This window comes from Ambystoma mexicanum, chromosome 9 (assembly GCF_040938575.1).
Source record: "Ambystoma mexicanum isolate Mex_15411 chromosome 9, UKY_AmexF1_1, whole genome shotgun sequence".
Taxonomy (NCBI): domain Eukaryota; kingdom Metazoa; phylum Chordata; class Amphibia; order Caudata; family Ambystomatidae; genus Ambystoma; species Ambystoma mexicanum.
Window position 1 is genome coordinate 97373543 of NC_090931.1, and position 24789 is coordinate 97398331.

At 44.6% G+C, this 24789-nt stretch overlaps 1 protein-coding gene across 4 annotated transcripts in view; it reads left to right on the forward strand.

Annotated features, from left to right (window-relative positions):
* Window positions 1-24789, forward strand: part of USP28 (ubiquitin specific peptidase 28) — a 977853-nt gene that overhangs the window by 700153 nt on the left and 252911 nt on the right. The window lies entirely within an intron of this gene.

The window sequence follows — 24789 nt, forward strand, 5'->3', positions numbered from 1 at the left end:
GAAACGCCCATTCCAAAAGAACTTTGGGAAATGTGTAGTTTGCGGGTCTGGGTACCATGTGAAAGGAGATCCCAGATGTAAGGGTAAACCTTCAGGAGTCCCATTTCCTTAGCCTTCACACATAATGTGGATGTACCATTGACATGTGCTAGCTTTCACACACCAGCTGAAGAACCCACTGGTGTTAAAGCTAGAGTTTCTTTAGTATCTCTGGGACTGTGGGAACAATAACAGAACATTGAAGTCTATAATTCCATTCCTGATAATACTAAAGAGTATTATATAGACAGTGTGCTTGTAAATGGTCAGGACACCCCTGCCATTAGAGACACTGGGACTTTACATAAGTGGGCTCCCAACATCTGTAGTATTATTCAAACAATGTCACAATGTATAAGAGTGAGTAAATCAGAAAGTAGTTTCTTAGAAAGATGAGTAAATCAAAGAGCTGTTAAGAACACATAACTAAAGAAGAAAGAAAAAATGTTCTTTGTAATACCAAGATGTAGGAAAACACATTCATCTTTATAAATGTGGACAAATGATAAGGGATATTGTGTGGGTCCATTTTATTCATTGACTCTGCATACATAAATTGATATCAGAGAACCTGAAAATTATACATAGACTAAAAAAACGCCTCTAGCAGAAAAGAAAGTACTCATCGGTGTTCACAGTACAATAATAATAAGTGTACCTTCAAATCGTGTGCAACAGAACATCACATAGACACATGGATCAGACTTGTGCAAATTTCGAACCAAATAAAACAACACAGTTTACACTTTATGATTTTAGGTGTAAGTCCTGAAAATCATACTATGCAGGCAGTGGTTCCGGGCTGTACCACTGCCTATCTAGGCTGACTGTTGAACTCAATAACAATGCGGGTTTTTGGAGACACAGGGGCCAGCATAACTGTGGTAGATGAATGTTTCTTTCAGCCTGAGGAAGATGCTAAGGCTCACAAAAGGCTTACCAAGTTAGCAGGATGTCCAGTCCAAAGGTGTACCATATTGCCAGCCATCATTAAATGTAATGACATGACTGTAAAAGTCACTGTGAGTATTCAGTCTGAGGTTCCTGGTAGGGTATAATTAGGCAGAAGGCCCTGGGTGTAGTTTCCAGCACACCAAAGCCTACTTCTAGGAAAAGAAGGCAGCTGACAAGAAAAGCAAGGAAGGCTACCTTCAGAGACCTTCCAACTGAGACCAAGGAGAAGTTCAGAGTCTCCAAAGGAAAGAAGGGCCTCCAGCCCAAACCTTCCTCAAAGAAGAGTTCCTGTAAAAGAGAAACTTCAGGTCACACCTGTGACCCACCACCAGCTGAGGCTGAGTTGGTGACATACGAATCCCCTGAGGAACCATCTTCTGAGAAATCTGAGGTGGAGGAGATTCAACCCTGTCTAGAAGATCTGGATCCTAGAGACCATCCTGAGCTGCAGACCTTGCTTGCGGAAGGTAATACCTTTAGTACAGACTTTAGTAGGGGAAGAACAAGGATCCCTCTCTAGAAGGTCTGTGTCAGCAGGCATCTTCTCAGAGTGAAGGGCAAGATCCTGGGAACCATTGGCTATACTGGGAGGATGACCTCCTCTGCAGTGACCCTATGGAATCTATTCCAGGGGACCTCAGGAGACTGATGGTACCCCAAGAATAAGAGCCACATTTCTGCACTACACTACTGCCCATGAAGTCCCTCTGGCTGGTCATTTGATTACCAAAAGGACCACAGAGAGATCTCATTGTAGTTCTTGGGTGCAGAGACAGAAAACCTTTGCAGGAACATGGCAATTATCTGGTAAGGTAAAAGTAGTTCCAAGAATGTGGCATATCCAGTTGTTTGAGAGGGTGGGTATTGATATTGTTGGTCGCCATTGTTGGTCGCCTAGATCCTCCAACTTCTTCAGGCAACCAATTTATATTGGGTGTAGTGGTCCATGCCACAAGATACCCTGAAGCTATTCCAATGAGAATTGTTACTGCTCAGGCAGTGGCTAAGACCCTACTAAGTATTTTCTTTCTACCAGAGAAGGATTTCCTAAGGTGGTTGTATCCAACAGGGGGTCAAATTGTATGTCTCACTACATGCAGGCCATGTGAAAAACCTGTAGGGTCACCTGCAAATTCTCTACATCCTACCACCCTGAAACAAATGAGTTGGTAGAGAGGTTTAACAGGACTATGAAGGACATGATTGGATCTTTAGAAGAAAGTGTGAGGCCTAATACTGCCATGCCTTTTTTTTTGCCTATGGAGAGGCGCCTCAAGCTGGAGTGGGCTTCAGCCCCGAAGAACTCCTCTCTGGTCATCCAGTCAGAGACCCTTTGGCCCTGATTGAGGAGGGTCTGGAAAGTGCTCCAACCCTTAAGCCAGTACAAAATTACCGGCTATGGGCCTCAGACAGAGGATCGCACAAATGATGACTGAGGTTTCTGAGAACATGAAAGCCGGTCAAGTAATGGCATGACCAGAAGGCTAACACGGTGGGGTTTACTCCAGACCAACAGGTTCTCATCATGGTTCCAGTAAGACGGGCAGGGTCTTCGAGGACAAGTAGACAGGACCGTTCAAGGTTGTAGTCAAGCTTGGAGAGGTCAACTATTTGGTCTACCTGGACAACCCCAAGGAGGCCCCTAGGGTCTTTCATGTCAGCCACCTGAAGGCTTTTGTCTCTAGACCAGAGATGGGAGCTTTACTCTTAGCTTCTGATCAAGAAGAGACGAGTGATTCTCTCCCAGACACCGTTCAGATGGGTCTATTGACGGAGTTAAACTGTCAGTCTTTGTTAACTCAATTTTCCCCTCTGTTTTCACTTACACCACGCTTGACCCCTTGGGGCCAGCATGACATTGACACTAGTGATTGTGTACCTGTAAAAAAGCAGGGGCTGCAGTATATCTGATCATGTGAAGAATCGCATTAAAGAAGAGGTCAACAAGATGCTTGATCTTGGAGTGATCTTGGAGTGATTGAACATTCCACAAGTCCATGGGCTAGCCCAGTTGTGTTAGTGCCAAAAGCAGGTACCAAAGAACTTGGGTTCGTTATGGGCTATAGAGCCTTGAATTCAGTTAACAAAACTGATGCCCACCCTTTGCCAAGAACAAATGAACTGGTGGATAAGTTGGGCTCAGCAAAATCCTCTGTACGTTTGACTTGACAAGTGGTTATTGGCAAATTGCCATGACTGACCATGCCAAGGAGAAAACATTTTCTACCCCAGAAGGCCTGTACCAGTTTAAGGTCATGCCCTTTGGATTGGAAAATGCACCTGACACCATTCAGAGAATGGTAAATCATGTTCTGAATGGACTAGAGAACGTTTGCATGGCATCCTTGGATGATATGGCAGAGTTCAGCCCTACCTGGGAAGAACATATTAACCACCTGGAACCAGTGTTCCAGGCCCTTCTACGGGCCAATCTGACCATCAAAGCAGCTAAGTGCCAAGTTGGTCAGAGGAAAGTGGTCTATCTTGGACATGAGGTAGGAGGAAGTGAGATAAAGCCCTTAGAAGCAAGGTACACACACGCTGTACAGGACTGGGCTACCCCCCCCCACTACTCAAACTCAACTAAGAGCATTTTTAGGACTTGCTGGATACTACAGGAACTTCATTGTGAACTATGGGACATTAGCTTCTCCTACTGTGTCCTCTCCCAAGTACCCTAAAAAGGTCAAGTGGGATGAGGGCTGTGAAAAAGCATTTCAGGGGCTGAGAGCTCCAGATTATACTCAGGCCTTCTTAGTCCAGACCGATGCTTCCAACACAGGGATAGAAGCAGTCTTGGTTCAATTTAATAAGAACCCCGTCTGCTTTATCAGTAGGAAACTAAAATATAGGGAAACCAGGTGGGCCTCAATTGAATGTGAATGTTTCTCCATTGTATGGGCCTTGAAGTGCCTGTATGGAACTACTTTCAGGATTCAAACTGACCAGCAACCCTTAATGTGGTTGATGCAGATCAAAGGAGAAACCCCAAAGTTGCTCAGGTGGTCCATAAGCCTTCAAGGCTTTGACTACACTATTTTGCACAGGTCAGGTACCCAATATAAGAATGCTGATGGTCTCTCCAGAAAGTATGACCGACTGAAGCCAGAGGGTGAATTTAGATTTTCTTGTCCCTTAGTCTGAGGTGGGGGCGAGTGTTAGGGAGATTTATCATTGTTATGCTTCATACCCTCTCCTGGTGAGACCCCAGCACCTTTTGCTGGACTACTCGACCTTTTTCTTTCTATCCTGAATGAGGGAAGCCTTTTTCCGCTCATTCATTCTTATTTGCTCTGACTTTTGGAACTCCATTCTCAAGGTTTTAACTTTACACTGGAGTCTTCTTTCCTCCATATCTCTTTTAAGGCATATGTGTTGAACTTTTGCAGCACACAGCACCTTATGCACAGTGTTGCTAGGAACCCTTTGGGTTCTCCTTTGAGATTCTTTTGCTATCCTTACTAACTACAGTTCTTAAGGATACTGTGTGTCCCTCCTAAAATGTTATCCTATGAGAGATTAGCACACACCAACTTTATGGGGAGTGCTAAGGGGATACCTAGTATCCCCATTCTCTCTGCTCCTGTGACTTGACTTTTTAGTCACATGGACAACCCTGTAGTTATGGCTGGTGGCAGTGGATGTGTTCTACCAACTATTGTGCTATTTTCTTCCGCAGACTGTATTTAGCCCCGGTTATGCACAAAAGGGCATCTATGTACTAACATGGTGGCTCCCATCGTTTTCACCATTTCTATTGTGGTTGTTCTTTTTTCACCCCCCCACTCCCCCAGAATGGTAGAAGGGCTAAGTCTGTGTGTGCGTGTTTTGCCTTTGGCGGGAACCCTTGGGTGTCCCCGCCTAGGCTCCAGTGTGTCTGGGTAGGCAGGAAGTGGTGGAGGAGTTGTTCACTCACCTGCCCTTTGTCTGCCACTGTGCCTGAATGGAACCAGGTCCCACTAGGAGGGTTGGCTGTCCTGATTGGGCAGCCACCCGCCCCTTTCTGTAAAATGCTAAGCGAGTTTGCAGAGGAGTTTCTTGGAAAACTGAATCAAAGGTGAGGTTCCTGAGGTGAAAGGCAAGTTGACCACTTGAAACTTAAATAACCGAAGCTGGAGATGACCAGAGATGCCTGCAAGGCCCTTCTTATCACTGTGAAGTGATCACTGCTGTCCTTATACCAGGAGACCTCTAACCCATTTGAAGTGCATAGTCTTTGCAAGGCTGAATCTATCCAAGTGTTTGCTGAGCTCCAGGTCAACTTCCAGAGACACAATCTGACTCATCTAAGTGCCCTCACCACAGTGAGTTGGAAGCGAAAGGGAATATCGACCCGGCGAATACCGCCCTTTGTGTGGAGCTGATAAAAAGGTGCCAAAACCACAAACTGACCAAGGTGACTGATGAAATCGCTGCTGCACAGAGGATAATCCAGCTGCGAACATGTGTTCTAGCCTAAGGTACAAAGGTATAACTTATCTGAAACCAAGAAGTCGCTCCAGGGTGACTGGAGTGCATGAAGAGGTGTCCATGGTATCCACCCTACCTCTGACCCAAGTTTGCCAGCTTGTGTCCCTTTAGTGAGTCTTTTTGCAGAGTTTCCCTCGTTGTGTTGAATTCTCAAGTAATTTATCATAGAGACTGAAAGTATCCTGAGGAGCTTTTGCTATTCTGCTACTTCATAAGGTTTTGAAGCCCCTACGAACTGACTTTTGCATATAGTTAGGGATTGGACTTTTAAAGCATTAGTTTCTCTGAAAATTGTCTCCAGAAGGTTAAGCTCTGCTGTTGTATGATTAACCAACCTTTTTTCCTTCAACCTTTGTCCTTCTTAAGGCTTTGGGCCTCATTACACGGAAGGTGGTAAATCAAGGTGCTAATAGCACCTTGGTCCATGCCGGTAAGTTACTGGTACCGCCATGGAGGAAAGGGGAATTACCGCCCTTTTCCAAGGTTGGCAGGGCGGTAATTCCCCCTTCCTCCATTGCCCTTCCCCATTCCCATTTTTGCCCCATAGGGCATAATGGGAATGGGGAAGGTGCTAATTACTGTACTGCAAATTGCGGTACTGTAATTAGCACCCTGGTCCCTTGGCGGGTTCGTTTTTTAACGCCTGCTAAAGCAGGCGTTAAAGTACCAACCCGCAAAGGGACCTCGTGATAAGGCGGTAAGGGTTAACGGTAACCGGTACCCTTACCGGTGACCGTTAACCCTTACCGCCTACCGTGTAATGAGGCCCTTTATCTTTTGTGATTTTGCTAACTAAATACAATTACTGTATATCTTTGTCTGCAAGGTAGTACAGATAATACAGCCGAACTGTCGTTAGTGTCAAACTCTAACAATTGTAACTGCAAGCAACTACCATTGAAGAAATTGACTTTGAAAAGTGTTAAGAATTCTTATATATGTTGTTTAGCGAATTCATTATTTCTTTACTTGTGTAAATATAATAGTGTATATTTTACTGTAACATTTTATATCTGTGTTTCTTTGGACTATTGTATTTACAGGGTTCACTGTACCTACCTACAGCTCACATTTTCCTCCTATGATAAGCCTGACTGTTCTGCCACTCTACCAAGTTTCCTTGAGTAGTACAGTCTTATAGTAAGAGTTGGGGACCTGTATGCAAAGGGATAGTTTCATGAAGTATTACCTCAAGTAGACTTTGGGAAAACTCCCATAATGGAGATGTCCCCTTTTTCGATGGTAGTTGTCCAGTCCTGTAGGCTCTTGTCCGCGGAAGCTGCTGAACCCCACAGTCCCCCAGAAAAGTGTGGTCAACAAATGACATCTAGAACAGCTGAAATCCCAACTTCTCTAGGGGAAAGGGGAAGTGTAGAAAATAAAAAAGAACACAGATTTTGGTCTTCTGTTAGGCACCAATCTGCAGAGAGATCAGAACAAAAAACAAATTACAAACGTTCACCAACTTTTTATCTTCTCCCACCAGTCCCTAGTTAATATTACCTGTTATCCTCAGCGTAGAGCTTTGAGGATCTGATTAAAGTTCATAACCATATTGAAGAAAATTGACTTAAAATTGATGTATATTAGAAAACACTGATTCTCAAAATGACTCTTCAATTTATTGGTTTTCTGCAAGGAAGGACTGTAATAAAATTGCTTTGAATATTTCATAAGTTCAGTCTTTACAAAGGCATAAACCTTTAATGATTACCTTTATTGTACATCCATCTGAAATTCTAACAGTCATCTTGATATTGTTCTGAGTTGAAATCTTGAAGAAAAGTAGTAATTCAATTTGTGCTTTGGCTGTAAGAACAACGCTCCTTTACTGCTGCTCTCACACATGCACAAACAAACACGAAAGTTGTTTTACAAGCACTACTTCCCCTTCTGCACATGTGCGATACTCATAACTCTGATTCGTAAGAGGAAACGGCTGACTACACTGTGTGCCACTTCTGCGCATGCATGCTTAAAGTTTGTCAGATTCACTAGTTAGACAAGCCGTTGAATATTGAATAGCGGCCTCTTTTTCGCATATGCGCATTACAATTGTTTAGATGCTCTTGCTGCTTCTTAACTCTACAGTATTTTACTCCGGGCAACGAAATGAAACGCTGGAGCTACTCTCAGTTGCTCGGACTTGTAAAACAGCCTGATTCTATAAACAACTTGGAAGCAGAACTTATATAAGCAAGTGTGCATTTGCATGCAGTTAACCGTACTCTAAAGTAATTCTATTCTTGACTTCACAAACAAAATCTTTTAGCAGAGTTTTCTCTGAGGAAGAACGTAAGTAGAACCCTAACCTGAAAACCTAAAACTTTAAAGATAAGAATATATTAACAGTCACTGAAGTCTTTTCCTTTTCTTAGCTTCTTTCACTGCATTAAATAGAAACACTGCTCTCCCCCCAACTTCAACAGGTTGTCTTGTCGCACGCAGGATCCAATCATGTGAATCTTCTTACTTTGGGTCTTTATTCAGTTACTTTGCCACTAGGCTCTAAAACACAGGAGCTTCTTTTTTTTAATATATTTTTTTTCCGTCCCCCGCCTCCAAACCTCCGGAAGCGGGGGACACCCCTGCTACCCCCAAAGGCCATCACTACCAAACATGGGCAGCGGGGACACACCTGCAACACCCGCTCCGCATGTTTTGTAGTGATTCACCCCATTTGCTCGTTTCGAACCTATCGAATCGTACTGGCCAAATTCGGCCAGATGTACCATACGATCAATTCAAAACGTCAAATTGGGTACTTACGATTATACCACTGGTTTGCCAGTTTACATTAATGCCTTCTCTCGATTTCACGAAGGCCTATCTGCTGTAGCTGAGCCTTGCCCCAGTAGATAACTGATTTTAAAGTGGTGCTCATGTGGCTGCAACTGGGAGTTAGAGGCTTATATGCCATTTTAAAGTCAGGTGGAAGTGAAGCAGTGTGGGTTTGCTGAATCTGGTCACATCTCCCCACTGGTTCTATATCGGAGCACAAACATTTGGGAATACCCTGAGCGAGTTAAGGTCTGATTTGTAAGTCAAAACCAAATGAGGAGCAATGCTCACAACCTTGGATGGCTGTGGACTCCCCCACTGCAATGGGATGGTCACCGCTTGCAACCGGCAATCTTTCCAACAAGTGGCACTTCAGTGTTTCAGCTCCTCGCCACTACCGCAAATAGCAACACTGCGGTTCCTGGCTGTTGAGATGGACTTTCCTTGCTTCTGGGGTCCTGCACTCTGTTGAGGGAGCTCAGGCTCGGTCAGTCCTGCTTTCTGGTAGTCCGGAGGATCTTCCTGGAGCTCTTGGCCAACTTAAAAGCAACGCACACAATCTGGCGTTCCTCTCCCTGGCAATTCGGTTTCCAGCAGCAACTCTGTGGAAATGCAACCAGCTTCGAGAGAATGTCCAGGTAGCTTACTTTGGAGTTGATTAGTCCCACCAACTCAAGGGGAAACGTCGTCCTTGCAGGGGCTTCTCTGTCAATACGAATTTGGAGTTTCAGCACAGCAGCAGGGCTTCACTGGGCAAACCAACGGTCCAGGAGTTGCAGCAGGCGTTCTCTTAAAGTTCTTCTTCGGTTCCTTCATCCAGTGGTCGACTCTGCCTTCCAAGCCAAAAGACTCGCCTTTTATTCAGTTCATTCCAGCCTAGCTGTCAGTCGCCCAGCAGGGTGGCTGTCCTTGCCGGACTGTCAGCCGGCCAATCATCACAGAGTGCATTTGGGTCTCCTAGGAGACTAAACACACAGAGATTGGGGCACCTCCCTCACTTCCTGTCTACCCCAGACACCTTGGAGCCAGAGCCGGGCTTCACTTATGAATCCCGCCAAAGGCAAAGCAAACAATCGGACCAAACCCGGTTTAGCGCACAGAGTAAATCTCAAGAAGGACCTTTCCACAAAGAAATGTCGAAAAAAGACGACTAGGCCATTTTGACAAAAATGGCACCCTTGGGTGCTTTACTGCAGCTGTGAACGCAGCCCGCAGTAAATGCACACCCCAGTAGTTAAAATTAAACCACGGCTACCAGCCATTCAGTGAGGAAAGGGTAACATAAAAATGTTACTTGAGAAGCTAGACAAAGGGGATACTACTTAACCCCTCCAGAACCCTTTGTGAGATAGTGTGTGCTGGGTCTAGAAAGTCACAAATGTAAGTAAAGTCAATTTCACTTTACTGCTCTGGGAAACAGTAGTTTATCCCAGAGAATGTATTTAAATCTTTGGGAAATCTGAAAGACTTCCCTGTGCCACTGCACTGAAGGTGCTGTGTGACACAATGTAAAAGATGGAGTTTGTCGGGCTCCATAACCAAAAGAGAAACAAAGTTCAGAAATCACATTAAAATACATGATGGAGTGGGAAAAATGGCCTGACTCTCTCCAGGTAAAAATAAATGAAGTCCTCAAAATCCAGCAAAGTTGCTGGGGGTCTCTAAGGTGGAGGGAATTAGCACATTTCTGAGAATTCTCCCTAACAAGGACCAAGCAGCGTTGCCTGGGGGATTCGAGGGGGATAACACCACCTGCCACGGGCAAGGATTGGGGTCTCCACCACTGGTGGCCTGTGCAGCAGATGAGTCTGGCTGCGACGAACGGAGCGTAAAGTAGGTGATCCGCTCTGAGGGTGGCAGTAGAGTTGGAGTCGTGCCCTCTTGGAGTAGAGGTGTTGTTACAGCAGTGGACTCTGAGGTGGCAGGCAACCATTGCCCAGGCTGGAGGTTGCACACAGGCTCAGGCATCCAGGTCAAAGCCTTTGGGGATGTTGGGCCCTTGAGATACTTTTTGTGGAAAAGTAGGTGGCGGGACTCTGTTTGGCGGTCCGGTTGACTCTGGACAACTGGAGACGGGTCATTGCTCTGCTACTGCCCCTTCAGGTGGGCACTGACATTGGATAATCAGCATGGCTAAGGGGCAACAGAAAATAAGCACGGTAGGCATGGGGCAGTGGATGGCGGAGAAGTGCCCAAACCATTGGAAGGGGTCACAATGAAAGGCCTCAAGACAGAGATTCAGGAGTCCAGAATAACACTCAGAAAATGTCCACGAGGTGGGAGTGGATCTGTCCCTGGTTCGAGCAGATTTACAGAAGTTTACGAAAGGTTCATAGTCCTAAAACCTCTGCTCGCATGTGAATCTGCAGGAGGGAGAAAGGAATAGATAGCATGCTGTGAAGGCATCATGAAGCAGACAGACAACTGAATAAGGTCTGGGCTATTCACTTTTATTAAAGAAAACGAGAGTTATAAAAAGGCCTAACTTGCCCTGTGTTAAGGTGGGATGCCCCTATCTAACTGAAACTAATGATAGTCTGTGTCAGAAAGTCCAAAGCAAATGTCTGTGTCAGAACCTATACTTGCGCTCACATCTAATTATATACAATATGTAGGGATGCCAGCATCAAAATGCGAAGTGTTCAAATTTTCTTCCAGCTCTTGGTTGGAAAAGGGTTTCCCCTTCCCCAGGATTCAAGATAGTTCACGTTACAAAAGAGAGGTTCCCTTCCCCAAGCTTTCAAGTCTCTCAAGGTTTCAAGACCCAATTCCTTGGGATACTTCCCAGCTCTTCTGAATTGCTTGCCTTTCTTCAATTTCACCAATATCACAAAGTTCAATTCATTAATTACGATTCATACAAGTTTTCCTTTGTTTGGTTGCAAGTCAAGTGGTTGTACTCGGTCTAGGCGCGGTCGTCTGACCACATGGTCCATCCATTACAGGTCACGCAACCAACACACCTTTCTTGCTGCTTATTCACAGGCACACTGCCACTGTTTCAGCTTCACTGTGTTACTTGACGTATTCTTATTTCACAACCTTTGTATGCTTTACTACTAGTTTTGCCACCATTCACTTGTTGCACTTTCAAAACTCTTCTCAGGGCTTTTGCCACTGCAGTGCGTTCAAGTTATTCACTTACTTATATCTTTATGGCACTTGCCAATGCTTGTTCTCTCAGGTTATGCCATTCCTTTTTATCAGGAAGTTGCACCCAACCGTTTTCATTCAAACTGGTATTCAACCACACTTGCTTTCATTCGGTATTCAAAAAGGTTTCATTTCACTTAAATCAATCACATTGAATAAACCAACAACAAATACCCAGTTCACTCTTTTGCTGGGAACTTGTATCCTATCCACATGCGTATTCACAAGTTCAAATATTACTGTTTTCTGGCCCCTGTTTTGGCCTTGTTAGTTTCATCTCTTTTACAGGTTGATATTCACAATAAAACCCTTTCCTTCATTTTCTCATCAGCCTCAGGTTATCGTGCTTAATCAAAAGTATTTAGTTCAATCTTAACTGGCATTCACATTGCCTAAACGGTCCTTCGCTCGCACACTCGCAAGCGACCCGGCTTGCATCAACCACGCATACCCACCCCCAGGGTCATGACCCGAAATCGACGGCCTTTCCCAGGCCACCTGGGAGGAGGATATATTGGGGAAAGAAGTGAGGACGCCCTCAGATTTCTCACAATGCATGGTTAGCTCTAACAATTTTATTCTACCCGCCCTTCTGCCTTTAGTACATGAACCATAAAACCCACTGTGACTGAATATTCCTCTGCTTGTGCCTAGAGGATATGTTTAACCTTGCAGTGTTTTCTTTTTATAAAGAAATGTCTCTTTTAATCTTTAAAATCTTTAAAAATAATTCACAAAATAAACGATTCTAAACTATAACATATAGCAGTCTTGTGAACTTTCTGTGGTACAGTCTGCTTCCTTCCAGTTGGATAGCTAGTACATGGACTTGAAGAAACAGCTGTTTGCTCTCCCGAAGCTTACTTCCTGAAGTAACTTGTGTGTATATAATTGGTGTTTTTCATCCCCGAAGTCTGCGAACAGTCTGGATGTTCGGTACAGTCCTGTGATGTTTGTGAACACTTCAGATGCTCGGGGACATATATGCCTATTTCTGCATTACAGGTTTGGTGAAAAGCAGTTTTTGGATGGCTTAGCACATTGGCACCACTCAATGAAACTGCATGAAATTTGGAATTTTATTTGAGATCGGATTCTGAATGGTTTTGTAAAGTGTGGAGCTGTTTTGTCAAGAGGGAACAAAATTGCAGGGGGGTCCCAAAATATTGTAAAGGCTTACATTACGAATGTACACAAGTTTGCAAAAAGATTTTAGATCTAGATTTCTGATGCTTGTTAATCTGCTTAGAATCACATGCTGTGTATATAGACTGACATCCAGTGGTAACCGCAGAGTATTGCATCTTGCCTTTCGAAGATCGAAAGGGGACGTCGACATGGGCATGTCTGTAACGCTATCCCTAACGTGACGTGTAGTGTACCCAAAATCCTTCGAGGTACCTCAGATAGTTTTTTCCCGCCCAGTTGCTGGTCACCCTAATGCAGAGCTCTCCATAGGAGATTGCGTTATTGTTATAATTATCAACTTTGGTTGTTTATTCTCGTTAAGTGACTTCGGCGGTTCAACCCTGTGCAACGTCGAACACTGCTGCGGAATTTTTACGCCTGTTGATCCGGCCGGCGCTGCCATCTGGCCGGCCTGTAAAGTAGGGAGAGTGTGGTCGGGGTGGGCATATTCTTTTCAAGTATGCCTTTCCTCTTACTCTTATGTCCCATCCCCTTTTCTCCGTACTTTTGGGACATTCCGTACTGTGGGACGAAAGCATCAAATTGAAAAATGTGTCCTTCTCTTTTTATGTGGGGTACCGCACGCGAGTGTAACCCTGCCCTCCTTCGCTCTGCCCCATGCATCGGCCATCAGTCCTTTTCTCCGAGCAGCCGCGGCTGGATGCATTTGCATCACGGGGAAGATTTTTCTTTTCCCGTTGTCCTTCTCTTCTGCTCCGGTACTGCGGTCGCGTAGTCCTCCATCTATGCTGGATCGTTTGGGATTTGTCGCTTGTTCCTCTTGCAAACGTCGCTTCGCTAGGGCGGATCCCCATTCTCTCTGTTTGGGGTGTCTGGGACCGGATCACCGTTGGGACTCGTGTTTCTACTGCGACTCCCTTTTGGTCCGGGCACTTCATCGTCGTCGGTGGGAGGAGATCTTCCAGAGAGTTCCTCCACCGCATTTTCAACTCTTAATCGATGGAAAGAAGAGATGCCTGGTAAGTTCCTTACTTTTCAGGGCACCCTGGCCAAGGTCCTCCAGGTCTGGGAGGGGCTTCAAAGGCTCTGGTACCAGGGTTTCACCTGAGGTACCTCACAGGCCTAATAGGCGTACCAAGGTTTTCTCTGAGGGTTCCCGCGAGGGGCCTGCTGACACCGGGTCACGATCCGAGGTTCACCAATCGGGTGCAAATAGCCAGCGAAGTCGTGCTGAGGTGTTTGGTACCGGAGTTCGCTCTGAGGTCTCCTTCTCTGGAACTTCTCCATACAGACACCGGGGTCTGCCCTGAGGCCTCAGTTGAGGCTTTCTGTACCGAACCAAGGCTCGAGCCCCCTTCGGGGGAGCTATATAGACCGGACTCCGAGAGGGTTCAGAACATGCTGTTTCAGATCCCTCAGTATGTAGCCAGTCGAGAAGTGACGGTATGTAAGGCAATGCGACTGCTTGGAATGATGGCATCCTGCATTTACTTAGTTCCTCACTGGCGTTTGTGTATGCGTCCCATCCAAAAGTGGCTCAACAGCCAGTGGTGTCATGCCAGCAGACAATGGGAAGATCTGGTAGTTGTCTCGCCAGCCCTCGTTCTCTCTCTGCAGTGGTGGTCGAGAGAAAACCTCTTGAAGGGGAAAGCCTTCACCACCCCCGCAGTAGAAGCCACTCTCACAACAGACAGACAGACAGGGTGGGAGGGGCTCACCTGCTTCAGCAGACGGCGCACATTGTGTAGTCCCCAGAAGTAGCATCCAACCACATAAATCTGTTAGCTATTGGCTGTATTCAAAGCACCGAAAGCCTTTCAGACACAGTTACAGGGGAAGACAGTCCTGATCCTGACAGACAGCACCACGGCCATGTACTACCTGAACAAACAAGGGGGCACACACTCTTCAGGGCTATCCAAGTTGTCCCAGTCCATTTGGAAATGGGCTCTCAAACGCAGGATGTTCCTATTGTCCCAACACGTTCCAGGGGAACTCAATCTTCTGGCGGACATGCTCAGCAGAGACTTCCTACTGCCCATAGAGTATGAATGGCGACTACACGAAGACATCGTCTCCAACGTTTTCGTGCTATGGGGCTTCCCAGAGATCGACTTGTTCGCAATTCTGGGGAACGCTCAATGCCAAGAGTATGCCTCCAGGTACTCCCAGAACAGATCCAAGGGGAACGGTCTCTGGATAGCATGGTCAGGGAAGTTTGTTTACGCTCCCCTGCCCCGACAACCCTACACAACAAGATCGTGCACAAGATGCACCAGGTACCAGTCACCATATTGGTGGCCCCCATGTGGGCCTGCCAACCCTGGTTCTCTCATCTGATGGAGATGTCCCTATCTCCTCCAATGAAACTGCCTTGTCCGTACATCGTTATCTCAGGACAAGGGAAAATGCTTCACCCATTCCTGCAAACCCTGAACTTAGCAGCTTGGCTGCTGAGGTCAGAGTTCAGACACCTACAACTCCCTCAGATATGGACATACCTAGGGAGGCGAGAAAACCAAACACCTGATATTGCTACTCCAGTAAATGGAAACGCTTTACAAGACTCGGGTCTGGCCTTTAATTCCCTGAAAGTTCATCTAGCTGCCCTCTCAGCCTACATTACATCACAACAGAAGGTGTCGTGGTGGAAGGTACCAGTGATTAAGGCTTTCATGGAAGGGGTTAAAAGAATTCATCCCCCCATTTCTAACCCGGCTCTCAGATGGGACCTAAATGTGGTATTGACTAGACTTATGGGGTCTCCCTTTGAGCCTAGGCATAAAGCAAGTCTCAAGGATCTCACATATAAGACTGCCTTCCTAGTGGCTATCACTTCTATAAGAAGAGTTGGTGAACCACAGGCCCTTTTAGTTCTAGACCCTTTTGTTACAGTCCACAAAGATAAGATGGTTCTGCGCACTCACCCTCGATTTGCGCCTACATTTATTTCCATGTGAACCAATCAATAGAACTGCCTACTTTCTTCCAGGACCCCACTAATGTGGCCGAAAGAAGCCTACACACATTAGACGTGTGCAGGGCAGTCATGTTTTACCTGGAAAAGACTAGACCACTGAGAAAGATGAATCACTTTTTCGTTTCAGTGGCAGCTGGTGGAGAAGGGGATCCTGTCTCTAAATTAGCCATCTCAAGGTGGATTGCATCACACTCTGTTACACTCTTGCTAAGAGAGAACTGCCCTTCAAGCCTAGAGCACATTCTACTCAAGGCACTGGGGCTTCCATAGCACTCATTGCAAATGGTCCCCTAGAGTCCATTTGCAAAGCGGCAACCTGGAGTTCTGTACACACCTTTACAAAACACTATTGCCTAGACACTCATTCTAGGTCTGATTATCAGGTGGGCCAACCAGTATTAAGACATCTTTTCACTACTGTTCCTTCTCACAACCCACCTCCAACTCCGGGTTCTGCTTGCTAGTCTATGCACAGCTTGTAATTCTAAGCAGATTAACAAGCATCAGAAGACATGCATTACTCACCGTAATAGCATTTCTGATGATTGTATCTGCTTAGATTCACATGCGCCCAACCTTCCTCCCCGCTCGGATCGAAGGAACATAGACGTCTTACTACTTTCTCTCTTTTATGTACTCACTCACGATAGTCATTAGGCTCCCTCATGGCAGAAAAAATACAATCGGAGGGACCGTGAGGGATTTTGGGTACACTACACGTCACGTTAGGGATAGTGTTACAGACACGCCCATGTTGAAGTCCACTTTCGATCCTCGAAAGACAAGATGCAATACTCTGCGGTTACCACTGGATGTCGGACTATCTGCACAGCATGTGAATCTAAGCAAATACAATCATCCGAAATACTATTACATTGGGTAATGCATGTCATACATGTATTTTTAAAGTTTGGTGGGATTTTGTCGACATTTTTAGCTGACTTATAACTTTGTTGCTGTTTGACAAATGTGGACAAACGTTTTTAGAAAGATTATAGACCCAACCATGAATGTGTAAAGTCTGAATGGATTTTGTCAAGTGGGGGCTTATATGACTATTGTATGTACATACATTTTGACACTTAAAAAATAAAACATGGGCGGATTGCCAGCAAACTCATGTAAGGAGCATTGACAAGGACCTTAAAGCATAGTTTTGCAAATGTGTGTGTTTTATTTTTTTGACAAGTGTAATAATGTAGGTACAAAAAATAGTGATATACGTTTGATGACTGAGGTATAGCCTGTGGCCATGGGCAGATTGTCATAAGGTCATGACCCGGTCAATCTGGCTACTGGCCATGACCACGGGGGACAACAAATGGGGTTAAAGTGTCCACCTGGGACCGGCTATGTGGTAAAAATATTCGAAAGTGGGATGGATTTGAAAGGGAAAAGAAAATGTGTTTGTGGTAATATGGTCATAGGGTTCTCTCTTCAGCTTCTGCAGGCTGCCATGGAAAGGGAAGAGGGGCTCTGTACGGAACCCCACCTTCCGTATCCATGGTGACCATCTGGGAAAAGGATTTTTTTTTTTAAGCGCAGAACCCGGGGTGCTAATGGCCTTCATCCCCCATTGCAGGGGGGCTGGAACGGGGGATGGTGGTCCGGAGCCTACGCTATCTGCCCTCGGTTCGCTTAGGCTGATAATTCGGGTTGCTGTGACGTTATCCCCTGTTGCAGTCCCTGGAATGGGGGATGAACGCCACATTATTCCCATTAGCATAACACAAAATGCTAATGGAAATGTTGGAAAATCTTATTGAGTCTATGTACTTTACTGAGAAATGTAAAATAGATGGAGTCTACAAGATTTTATTTTGTTCTATTTTTAACTGTGAAAGGTGGCTCCTAAAGGAACCTTTTTGATGCATTTTCTTTTTTGCAGGAGAGGTTAGAACATAAGGTGGGGATGGAAGTGAGGGAAGAGGCACCAAGCACTAATATGGAGGGGCAGGTGGACAGGGGAAGATGTGGCGTGTGTGTTACTTCTAAGGCATGGGCAGTGTTTCTCATGCTCCTTGATTATAGCTTCAAAAGCACTTGGAAATGTCTTCCGCCTGCATGGTGGTGTGTTGCGGTATATACAGCTGTTGTCTTCGAAAGATATGTATCAACAGCCTCTTTTATTGCTTGCAAGTTAACTGGTGGGATTTTGTGTCCCACAGAAGTAGGCTGTGTGGTTACAGTATTGGTTGAGGAAGATGAGGTGGATTAAGACGGCCTACTACTTGCTAAGAAAGGAACCACCTTTCTGAGAGCATTGCGGTGGTTGGGTTGGAGGTGGTCCGGTAGGAGTAATGTCCAGGTAGTCCGTGACTGAGTGCAAAGTTGCACTCGGTGCATTTCACTTTGGTAGCTTTAGCCTTTGGTACATTTCCAACCGTGGTAAAGAACTGCCACACCCATGATTCTCTCTGAGTGCTAGAGGTAGGCACTTCCTCTACCTCATGTTCTTGGTTTTCTTCATTGTCTTTGGAAGTACTGTGCTTTTTTTGTGTAGGTCCTCCACCTGGTGGTTGTGGTGGCTCTTGGGGAGGAGGGATGGCAATAGCTGATGCCATTTTTAAGATAAATAGCAGTTTTGCTAATATTCTTCCAAGTATGTGCTTTGTACTAGATTGTTAATGAATAAGGAGTAGGAATAGGTGTAGGAGCTGTGAAAGAGTACATTTTGAGCTTGAAAGTTCCTAGATCAGTATGAAATGCAGTTCTGAACTGTCCTCGAAGCACGGACCCGATCGCAAAGTGCATTTGCGGACACATCATGCCACGCATGAGCGCACGGTCATGTGGCACTGTCCGGAAGGTCCGCGGTGATGTCAGAATTCGCGAACGTTGAAGGACGCAAAAACAATGGAAAAAGTGTATAGAAGTGATAAAAATGATGCTAGAAGGTGGGAAATGGCAGAGTTTTAGGGTGAAACTTTGTAAATTGGACAAAAAATGTCTATATTGGGGTAAGTATGATATTAGTAAGTTGTAGGAAAATAGCATGCACTGGTAAAAACCCATGAAATTCACTGAAAAAACGTTGTTAAAGGGACGTTCTAGTTAAGTTGCACTAATAAAAACCTATGAAATTCAATGAAAAAATGTGTTAAAGGGACATTATGGTTACAAGTAAAACCATGTGAAATTAATGTTGAAGAAAAGTCCTTGCAAGGGGTTGTGTTTATAATGTTGGTATCAAGATGTCATGGGTGATCGGCATACCTATCATGAACTACTTAATCTATTAAAGAATGTACTCATCTAAACATTGTATTGGAGTGCTGTTCTTAATACAGGAACTTAATCATACATACACCTAGGCAATGGCTGCAGCATGCACCATAGAAGCACAATATTTAAAATCTTGTAATTTTGGATAGTAAAACTATGAATGCTATCAGGGGTTTGAGCAATGTTAAACATGTAATAACTAGCTAACAATTCAAGGCTTACTACACACTTGTGCTACTACAAACAATACATATGAAGACCCACAATGCATACAAATCAGAGGCACATACAGGGAAACTAAAGTAAGGAAGAAAGAAACCGCATCATCAGAAAATGTTAAAAACATTACAGTTTAGCTTCATGTAAATAAATGAATTGTGTGTTGAGGCCTGCATATTGCCCCATGTATGTGCACCATGAGCTGAGACCAAACACTAAGGAAAACACTTTAAGAAACTATGACAATGTTAATGTCTAAAAATATATCACCTTTTGAATTTTAATATTCTGTCAGTGAACGAAACCACCTGGCCTAGATATGTCAGTGAACAAAAACAAGTGGCCCAGATATGTGATGTCATCAGTGATGTCATCACTGACATTTGTGATGTCATCTTTGATGTCCTGGGTGTTCGTCTTAGCAGGGCATGGTGGTGACGCGAGTTATGGTTGCTTAGGTTACCATAACTGCCGAATTTCTGAGGTTTTTCGGTTGTACTTGTAACCATAACGTCCCTTTAACAAATATTTTCGTTGAATTTCATAGTTTTTTTTTAGTGCAACTTAACTATAACGTCCCTTAAAGTTTTTTCAGTGAATATATATGTATTTCCAAATCACGTTTAATCATCTGCCCGCACATAAACATAAATGTCTCTGAAACATCTAAAAAGAAAAAAAAATCACTGCACTGCCTGCACATAAATACCTGTCCCGATCACAGCTGCTCTGTCTGTGCTAGCAAAGAAAGGTTGAGTGCCCACACAGCAACCAAAAAAGAACTTAATAATGAGTGAAGACCTGGCACTTCCTGGTTTCCTTGGAAACTGTACAAGGAAGACATCTCCACTAGGGCCTTTCCTCTGGAGTCCGTTCTTAAGCAGTGAACAGTTAACTGCGGTGCTTGAGCCTTGCATTGGGGAAACTGACACACCCAAGTGAAAAAATAAAACTGCAATCAGTTTAAAGAAAGGTTTACCAAGGATTTCTAAATGTTTTACCTTTCCGTTCAAATCCACAATATGTACAAGTCCCACCTTGTATGAACAAGTAGATAGCAAATAACCTAGCTTTTTCTTCAGGATTCCTGCTACCTCACTTCTTGTAGTTTCCTGCTTTCCTGTCCTGACAAGTAGCTCCTTGAATATTCTTCCTCCAGTTAACTTCTTATTGGATAAAGACCCATTTTACTGAATCCCCAAAGTTCAGACCTTCACAGCAGGGCAGTTGACAATAAAAGGAGGATGAGAATGTTCTACAACTGACCAAGAACGTTCCTCTGACCAATCAGCTTGCTGGGTCAAGAACTCCATCTTGGCTTGGTAAATTTGCAACAATCTGAATGATCAGAGTTAAGGCCCAACCAACCACATTCACAGGAAATAAATGAGCGCAAAATTACAGAACACAAAACAAAACACTCACCAAACAATCAACCATCACTGCCTGGAGCGCCACTCAGGACAATAGTGGGCAAATTACTGAATTTTTGAGATACGTTTGCAATACTACAGGAGGCGCACTGGAGTGGACATGGTACACTGGGAAATACCAGGATTTTGATATTTCCTGATTTTACTCAAGAAGTTTAGAAACAGAGGAGATCTTTTGATGATTTGAGGTGATGGCTGAGGGAAGAGCATCTGAAGTACATGATCTTCCCTGCTAAGATGAAGGAACTGGTTGATGGGAAGTCGCATGGCTTTCTATCCGCACCGGTCTGGAGCTAGCTGGATACTAGATCCTTGAAGAATAACCCACAGGAGAGCAGAGCAAGTGTAGACAAGGCAACGGATGGAAGGGATTGAGGACTGATCGGAGATGAGTATCCTGAATAGAAATAGAAGAAGTTGGTGGTGGAGTGCTGTTAGGGACAGTTTTTCTAAAGTCTAACTAAATGCTTCATAAATCCATATCTGAGGCATTTCAAAACTCCACACTTAGTATGAGGCTGTGCCACCTGAGAGCATCTCGTAGCCTAGACTGAGTAGCCATGCTTATCTTAGTAGGGAGAGAGGGAGGTATATCAGTACAAAGAAATTGTAGCATACATACTGGCACACTAATTATTGTAAAAATAAAGTGTTTATTTAAATACAAGTAGGCCAAGATAAATCTTGGGGAAGTAAGTACTATAACATATAAACAACATTATAAAAACGAACTCAATACTTATGGTTTATAAACCAAAGTATAACCTTATTTAGATTAGAATCTGCAGTTAACCCTGTATATAACACATTCAGGATGGCATTAAGCTATTCTTGGGGAGTAAAACCAGGTTAGGTATACTTTTAGATCATGTTAAGTAAATTGCGGGTAGTAGGTCCTATTGGTCCCAATATACAATGTTAGTCAGTTTAGACACAATTGGACCAACACTGTTACAAGTCTATCTTGCAACATGCATAACTTTCTTCTATAACAAATGGATACAGTGGCACACCAATGTTACTTTTTAGAACACGGTTCAGAGGGTGTAACTTAACCTGTATACTACCTAGAGTCCTTAAGCTCCTCGAGGATAATTGAAGCAATTCAGGGAAAGCACAACCCAACAGTTGAGTAATTTACCATGTACTCTTCTAACCACACACAGAGTGAATTCAGTCAGGCAAGTAAGACCACTTATTGGAATTAACTCAGCAATATTACAGTTTAAGAAGAGCAGCATCTATTCAAGGTCATTAATTAACCTATTCTGCTTTTCAGAAGTGTATAATACAGTTTCTAAGATATTTAAGACCTTTAGGACTATTTTAGAAATGCTCTAGAGCAGTTCAGGGGAAGCATAACCTAATTATACACTTTAAGAAAGACACAATGTATTTCAAGGTAAGCCATTTATTTTTATTTATTCATTGGGCATTTGTAAGGCGCCTATACACGAGTTTCCAGACGCCACAAGGCAAAAAAGTGGGTGGGGGAGAGAGGAGAAATAACATCAATAACAATAATCGTTCCTACTAGGCCTTGGGACATTTGGACCGTGCAAGTGCAGTGACAATAAGTGCAGGCAGAGGGGGACGTTCCTGGCGGAAAGGGCTGAGATAAGGGAAAGGCAGACAGGAGAAGTGCAGGAAGGAGGGGGCCTGAGGGATGGGAAAGTGCTGAGGGGAGCCCAGGAGGACAATTGACAGTGGGGGGGGAAACGGGTAAGGGTCAAATAATGCGAGGACGGGATGGAGCAGGTTCAGACCAGTCAGGGAAGGGTGCCCAGGGAAAGTGCTGGTTACCGAGTGCTGTGGTATACTGGTCGAGGAGGGCCTATCCCCTGTAAGACTCATAAGGGACCAGGCACCAGTCTCAGCAGCTGGGGGACATTGGCAAGGGAGGGGGAGTGGGAAGGAGGAGGAGAAAAGGAAAGTCTTACGAAGTTTCCAGAACTTGGAGATCCGGCTCAAGTCTGAGAGTGGCAGGCAAGCTGTTCCAGAGGGAGGCTCCTGACAAAGAAAGAGATCTGACCCCCACTCGCTGCTTGGAGAAACGTCTGATCTGCAGAGAGTAAGATCTAGAGGACCAAAGGACTCTATCAGGGAGGTATTTAGGGAGAGAAAGTTGGATGTAGCAGGGTCCCAGGCCCCAGAAAGCCTTGTGGATGATGCAGAGGGTCTTGAATTTGATCCTTGCAGCCACCGGGAGCCAGTGGAGAGATTGTAGGGTTGGAGAGATGCGGTCCCTGGGCATGAGGCCAAGGAGAAGTCACACAGCCCTATTCTGGATTAGTTGAAGAGGGCGAAGGAAGGAAAGATGAAGATTGAGGAAGAGGCTGTTAGTAAGGAACATATTATACTTTTCAGAATGGCAGTCAGCAATTCACAGACCAGTATTAATTTACAAGATTATTTTAGAAATGCCCTAAAGCAAATCCGTCAAAGCAAAACCCAATAATACGCTTTAAGAATGACAATTGTTTATTCAAGGTAGGTAAACCTTATTGGTAAGCTTTAACACTCATTCACTTTAGAAATGATAAACAGTACCAATGCTTATTTCTTTTCACAAGGGGTGAGGGGCGACACCATTCAAAGTAAGTAAAATACCTTATATACATGCAACTCAAAGGTAAGTATAAACTTAACACTTTGTAACTTTCTCATAGAGAAACAGTTGCCACACTAACTTCTTTAGCAAGTAAGTACTTGTGCACTTGTTATAGTTTTCCAGACAGAAGCCTCATTTTTTAAAGTCCTTCCCTAGTCTATAGCATGAATTTTCTCAGAGGCAGTAGAGGGATCCTAGTAGTCGGAGCCAGCTATTGGCAGGTCAGGGTCTGGTTCAGTTGCAGGAAAGTCGGAGTTCTAGAGGATTTCGTTGAACAGTGGTCAGGGACTTCACAGAAGACTCCCAATATGTGTCCCAATGTTAGGCCTAGGCAAATGATATAGGCAAACACCCAACCACATGAATCGCCCACTCAGGCTCACAGGATTCACACAAGACTTAAGTATTATCCAAGCCAATACAGTACCATATGTGAAAAGAAGAGTTTGTGGGTGGATGACATCAGGATGCAGCAGCACAGGATCTGGTCCTTGGGTTCTTGGTCTGTAGATTGAAGAAATGGACACTGAAGGAAAATTGGCAGCAGTCAATGATGGGGGAGACTTCCAACAAAGGATTCTACTCAGATTCTCGTGGCTCTGTGGATTTGGTGCCCTTTTACAGGAGCCAGATGAAGAACAAATATCGCTGGTTGGATTCTCTTCACTCTCTCGATCCTACACTCTGGTGAGGGGTGACTTCAGGCATTCAAATCGGGTCTCTGGAGCTTCAAAAGTATCTGAAGAAATCGGACTTCGGAAGAACATGCCCTGCACACTGGCTCAAGGTCCCTGATTATTGGCATTTTGCAGCCCAGCAGGGTCACATCATGTCAAGCAATGGCTCATTTTGCAGGTCTTCTTGAGACTAGTGGACCTCACCAGTTGCTGGGTAGGAGTTGCATTCGGGACCCCCAGGTCACTTGGAAGGAAGGGTTACATCGGGCTCCGGTTACACCGGAGGCATTCTGGTTGCTGGAATTCGTTGCACCTGTCTTTTCTTCATCTTCCGATTTGGTCCCAGTAGTTGACTTGTCAGCAGCTTCCAGGATCGAAGTATTTATTAGGAACTACAACACCACGTTTGCAAACTCTCCCTGTAGTTTACAGAAAGGGGCGGTCAGCTCCCCAGTTGGAACTGGTTCCTTTCAGGCACTGTAGAAGACAGAGGGCTGCAGAGTTTTTAACTCCTCCCTTGCTTCCAGCCTTCTCAGACACTCTGAAGCCTTAGCTGGGAATACAAAGGATTCTCACCGAAGACAAAACTTCAACCAAAGTCTTTTCCGCCTGGAATGGCAGAAGACCTCAAACAACAAGCAAACAAGACATGGCGAGAAAAGAATGAGCCCGCCATTCTAGCAGAATGGTAGTCCTCCTGTGCATCACTGCAGCTGATTTGACACTCTGTGAGCAATGACTAAAAGTCGTAAAAGTAGTTTCACTGCCACCAGCCATTCAAGTAAACTTGCAATTGTAACAAAAATGTTACCAGGTAAGTTAGAAAGGGGATAAATTTCATCTCCCCAGGACTCCACCTAAGGTGGGGTGTGCTGGCTCACTATATAAAATGTAATGGGAATACCACTTTACCTCTTGGGAACAGCCCCAGGATATAATGAGAGAAATTGCTAAGGGAAGCACAAAGGGGCAACGCAGCCTAAACCCAAATGTTATAGGGAACTATAAATCCAAACACACACTACGGAAAGACATAAAAAGGTCACCCATAAAAAAAAGTAAGACTGTGAGAGGGGAAGAAGATTCCTCTTTAACTAG